Source organism: Erythranthe guttata, chromosome 4, assembly GCF_056151865.1.
Source record: "Erythranthe guttata isolate IM_541 chromosome 4, IM_541, whole genome shotgun sequence".
Lineage (NCBI taxonomy): Eukaryota > Viridiplantae > Streptophyta > Magnoliopsida > Lamiales > Phrymaceae > Erythranthe > Erythranthe guttata.
Genome location: NC_142536.1, coordinates 9,411,425 through 9,417,597, shown reverse-complemented (window position 1 = coordinate 9,417,597; position 6,173 = coordinate 9,411,425). Strand labels below are relative to the sequence as shown.

Sequence of the window (6,173 nt, the reverse complement as noted above, 5' to 3'; positions counted from 1 at the left end):
AAATATTCAATTGTCTAATCCTAAGCGCTAGATTCTCACAACTATGTTCAAGTCCACCATGTACAGTCTAATTAACGATGATTAACTAAATTACACAAAAATATTAAACGCAAATTAAAATAGCAAGAAAAATATATATGTAGCACCCCCCTTCTAGTCGGGCGATAAATCGAACCGGTTTATCGGAATATTTATTAAACTAGCGGAAGCAAAGGATCTCTTTGTAAATATTGAAACATTGAAATGGGGCGAAAATGCAATTATCAAAACTTTGTTCTTTTTGGGTATTGAAGGCTTTGCATTTTCGAAAACTTTGTTGAATTGATTTAGCCGAATATAAATCTTGGTTTGGAAATAAGTTTCGAAAGGAGGTTTTTCGTTCGAGTGCTACAATATCACTATCGGTTTTTGGTTCGAGAAATAATCAGAGTTTTTGAAAGGTTATTTTGGTGAATAATCCGAAAGTTTCCTAACGAAGGCATGAAAATAACAATTTACGAAACTTAATATATTAAGATAGGAAATAAGTACGATTCATAATGAAAAACGAGTTCAAAGGTACGAAAGGGAAATATTACGGTTTAGGTTTACACCACCAAAAGAAAATAACCAAAAGTCTAGCATCGTTCATAGGTCCTCGTACGTCTTCCAAAACTCCGGGCAAGACCTCGATCCACTACTCGATCCATCCCGGTTGAGGATTACTACTACCTGCAATTAAAAGACATCTATATGAGCTATAAAGCTCAGTAAGAAATCCGAGTATTATCGAACTTTGGAAATACGTTATATATAATATATATAATATCGTATACCCGTTCTTACCCACAATCCGCACACAACACAAGGCAATCGGTCAAATCACATATCTCACGAAAACACATCATTTAATAAGATCACGTAATTATGCAAAATGACTAAAATGCCCTTTTTGTGAAAATCATGAAAAACACATTTTTCGGTTTATCGGATCCGTGAAAGATTAATTTCTGTACCGGATAACAAACCTGTTACGAGCCCGTTTTCACTAAGTGGAATCAAACCACTACCACATCATCCTAGTTGGATACCGGCCCACTATATCCGAGTTGTTTATTACCCGATATTCCATTAATCTTTCAAACAAAAATCATTTAATGCAACTTTTCGAAATAATGCTATAACCCACACATGACATCACAAATATCAATCAAGTGTCACAAATCACACAAATATCACAATTTACCACATAATTATGATTTGGGCAAAAATCCCAAATTCACACACATAAGCACACAACCACACACGGCACACACACCATGCACAATCAGCACCCACACATTCACACATTTTCAGCACACACACATGCACAATCAACACATTAAACATCACTAATTACTCATCAAAGCAAGCTCAAGAACAAACACCTTTTTACCTTCATTTAATGGACTTATTACCACATCTAGGTAATAATCCACTCCAATCAATTTCTCACAACCATTAAACACATCCCACAGTAATTAAAGTACTAAAATACTAAAATTCATCACTCATCACCATTAAATCAAGAACATAAAACTTAAAGCACAAAACATGTTAAATGGTATGCAAATTGTCCTAATTTCGAAATATTAGCAAACTAATTCCAAAATTTCTCAAATTAAATCCTAGAACTCCTACTGACTCAAATTCCAAAATTCTGAAATTATTTTAAAGTCTTACAAAGTTTCGAATTTTCTTGAAATAAAAACTAGGGAATCCCTTTTTCAATTTAAAATCCAAAACTCTAATATAACTCTAATAAATTTAAAAACTTGAGAAGTAAAACTTGTTTTCTATCTAATACTTGCTGAAAAACAGATGCAAACTTTAAAAATGAGAGATTTTTCGGAAATTACAGTTTTGACCCAAAAGTTTCGAAATTCACACATGCAACCACACTAGAAGTTCAAAATCAACTTTTTCATGAAAACCCCTAACAAATCTGAAATTCCACTTTACTAGATGCAGAAAATGAAGTTGAAAAGACACTTTATGCAGAACTTTCGGAAATTGCATAATTTGCCCCAAAATTTCTAGATCTACACATGCAAGCCTAATAGAATATCCAAATCAACTTTTTCTTACAAAAATTCTTTAAATCCGAAATTTTAGTTCAATAAATGTTAGAAAACAGTTTTGAAAACATTTTTCGGACAAACTTTACAAAAACTACAGATTTGGCCCAAACTTTCGAAGATCTACACATGCAACCACAAAAAGTTAAAAATCTCATTTTCTTGAAAATCCTTTTTTTTGAAATCTGAAATTTTTGTGCTTTTGGCCAATAAAAGATGTATCTAACCACTATCAACCTAGATGATGCATGCTAGCAAGAAACACTTAATTTCCATTTTTCTTCAAAAACCCCTAATTTTTCGAAATCTTTCCCAATCTTTTAGAAACTTTGAAAATTCTTTCAATACTATTGATGCCATTTAATTGCAGCAAGAAATAGAAATTTCTTACCTTAAAATCGAAGAAAGGAAATAGCCGAAAGGGAGGGGGCTTTCAAGCACCGAAGTCCAACCAAGCCACCTTGATTGTGAAGGAAATGGTGTGAGCTTCAAGGAGGGAAGAGTTGTGATCTCCCGTAAGGAGGCAAGTGGTTTTGATGGTATTTTTGGAGTAGTCTATGGCAAGAGTTAAATAAGGAACTCTCATTTTTATGTTGGGAATTCTTTGAAAATGTGAAGTGAGGTGGAGAGAGGAGGGCCGATGATGGTGGTGATTGTTTCGGTGGAAGGAGAAGAGGAAGACAAGTGATTGTTGAGGTGTTGGAAGAAGAGAGATGAAGGGTGTCTCTTCATCTCACTAATGAGAGTGTTGAGTGTAGGCTTAGGTAAAATGATTAGTATTTGCCAAGTGTAAGTGCATGCCTAATTAACCTAATTTATTTATTTAATTTAAATCACAACTTGCATCTTAATACACACACACATCCGAACACACACACACAATTTCGGACATATATATATATATATATATATATATATATATATTCAAATGTATAAAGCAGGTATTAGTATGTATGTATGTATACGTATGCATGCATGTATATACGTGTGTATGTATATATATATATATATATATATATATATATATATATATATATATATATATATATATATAATCATACTCACACTTTTTATAATTCACATAAGTCACCACATTTCGAAAATAATTTACCAAATAATCAAGACATGTAATTATTCACATAAGTCACGTAATTCACGAAATTCCTAGAATTTCAATTTATGGGAATTTAAATCATATAAATCACACATATAATAGCGCACGTAATTATTCACGTAAGTAACATAATTAAATTCACGTAATGCATATAATTAATATCACGTAATAATATTTCCTAAGGATTTTCGAGTTAGAGATATTAGTCTCGGGTTTTAAGGTTTTCGGGTTTTGGAAAGGTGGGGTGTTACAATCTCCCCCCCCTTAAAGAAATTTTGTCCCCAAAATTGTTACCTGAACAACTCGGGGTAACGTTCGCGCATTTCTTCTTCTCGTTCCCACGAGGCTTCTTCGGGTGTATGGTTTTGCCAAAGGATCTTAACGAATTTAAGGTCTCGGTTTCGAAGGGTTTTGGTTTTGAAATCAAGTATTTGGGAAGGTTTCTCTTCGTAGGATAGGTTGGGACTTAGTTCGACTGGTTCGGTTTTCAATACGTGGTCGGGGCTGCGAATGTATTTTCGAAGCATCGAAACGTGAAAGACATTGTGAAAATTGGATAAGTTGGGCGGTAAGGCGAGTCGGTAGGCGCGAGTACCAACTTTGTCGAGAACTTCGAATGGGCCAATAAATCGCGGTGCTAATTTTCCCTTTTTCCCAAATCGCATAATTCCTTTGAAAGGCGCCACTTTTAAAAATACGGAGTCTCCGATTTCGAATTCGAGATCTCTCCTTCGAGTGTTGGCATAGCTTTGTTGTCGATCTTGGGCTATTCGCATTTTCTCTCGGATATTTTTGATGATATCAACGGTTTGTTGGACTAGGTCGGGACCAAGGAATTTTCTTTCGCCTATTTCGTCCCAATGGAGCGGGGACCTACACTTGCGGCCGTAAAGGGCTTCGTAGGGTGCCATTCCAATTGACGAGTGAAAGCTATTGTTGTACGCGAATTCGATTAGTGGAAGGCGGGATTCCCAATTTCCTCCAAAGTCGAGAATACAAGCGCGGAGAAGGTCTTCTAGGGTTTTGATAGTTCGTTCGGATTGACCGTCGGTTTGGGGGTGATAAGCGGTGCTGAATTTTAATCGCGTCCCAAGGGTTTCGTGTAAGCTTTTCCAGAATTTTGACGTAAATCGAGGGTCTCGGTCGGAAATAATGGAGACGGGGACACCGTGGAGTCGGACTATCTCGCGGACGTATAGTTCGGTTAGCTTCTCTAAACTAAACGTCGTTCGGATCGGAAGAAAGTGAGCTGTTTTGGTCAGTCGGTCAACGATCACCCAAATGGCGTCGGATCCTCTTTGGGTCTTCGGAAATCCTTGCACGAAGTCCATTGTGATAGCTTCCCATTTCCATTCCGGAATTAGGTTTGACTGAAGTAGACCTCCGGGCCTTTGATGTTCCGCTTTGACTTGTTGGCACACTAAGCATTCGGCCACGAATCGGGCCACGTCTTTCTTCATTCCAGGCCACCAGTAGAGCTTTTTGAGGTCTTGGTACATCTTGGTTTCTCCGGGATGGCAAGTGTACGTGGTTTGGTGAGCTTCAGTTAAGATGAGTTGGCGAACATTTGGATCATCGGGGACGTAAATGCGATTTTGGAATTGGACGAGACCATCTTTGGTGATTTGAAAGTTGGGATTGGATTCGAGGTTGTCGCGAATTTTGAGGATTTGCGGATCGTTTTGTTGGGCTGATTTGATCGAGTCTCCCAAGTTAGGTTGGACTATGCGCGCGTTGATCGATTTGCGGCTAAGTGCGTCGGCGACCACATTTGCTTTGCCGGGGTGGTAGAGTATCTCGCAGTCGTAATCTTTGACTAGTTCGAGCCATCTTCGTTGTCTCATGTTCAAGTCTTTTTGAGTGAAGAAATATTTCAGACTCTTGTGATCGGTGTAGATGGTACACTTTTCACCATAGAGGTAGTGTCGCCAGATTTTGAGTGCGAAAACGACGGCGGCTAATTCGAGATCGTGCGTTGGATAATTGCGTTCGTACTCTTTGAGTTGTCGTGAGGCGTAGGCAATGACTTTTCCATTTTGCATAAGTACGGCGCCTAGACCTAATTTCGAGGCATCGCTGTAGACTATGAATTCTCCGACTTTCTCTGGTAGTGCGAGAATTGGTGCCGATGTGAGTCGAGCCTTCAATTCGTTGAAACTGGCGTCGCATTCGGGAGTCCACTGATACTTGACGTCTTTTCGAGTCAATCGGGTGAGTGGAGAGGCAAGCTTCGAGAAATCCTTTACGAATTTGCGGTAGTAGCCGGCTAGTCCAAGGAAGCTTCGGATTTCCTTTGCGTTCTTCGGAATCGACCAATTTGATACGGCTTCTATCTTGTTGGGGTCGACGGAGATTCCTTGTTCTGAAACAATGTGACCAAGGAAAGCCACACTCGAAAGCCAGAACTCGCATTTGCTGAACTTGGCGTATAGTTGATGTGATCGGAGGGTTTGGAGTACGGTACGAAGGTGAGACATATGATCTTCTTGGGTTTTGGAATAGATGAGAATGTCGTCGATAAAAACAATCACGAACTGGTCCAAGTATTGATGAAAGACTCGGTTCATAAGGTCCATGAAAGCGGCGGGGGCGTTAGTTAAACCGAAGGGCATGACAACGAATTCATAGTGACCGTATCGGGTTCTGAAAGCCGTTTTGGGGATATCGGCTTCTTTGATTTTGAGTTGGTGATAGCCGGATCGGAGATCGATTTTCGAGAAGACCGATGAGCCTTGAAGTTGGTCGAAGAGATCATCGATTCGAGGAAGAGGGTATTTATTCTTGATTGTGACTTTGTTGAGTTCACGGTAATCGATGCAAAGGCGGAGGGATCCGTCTTTCTTTTTGACAAAGAGAACCGGTGCACCCCACGGGGAATGGCTGGGTCGAACATAGCCTTTGTCGAGCAATTCTTGGACTTGATCTTTCAGTTCTTTCAATTCCATCGGGGCCATACGATACGG

General features: G+C 38.8%; 1 long non-coding RNA gene across 1 annotated transcript; it reads right to left on the bottom strand.

Annotated features, from left to right (window-relative positions):
* Positions 1–493: 493 nt before the first annotated feature.
* On the bottom strand, positions 494–2,898 carry LOC148771090 (uncharacterized). Its single transcript, XR_016030845.1, has 2 exons — positions 2,488–2,898; positions 494–711 (listed from the first exon to the last, which is right to left on the bottom strand). It is a non-coding gene; the product is annotated as an uncharacterized LOC148771090 (long non-coding RNA).
* Positions 2,899–6,173: the final 3,275 nt, after the last annotated feature.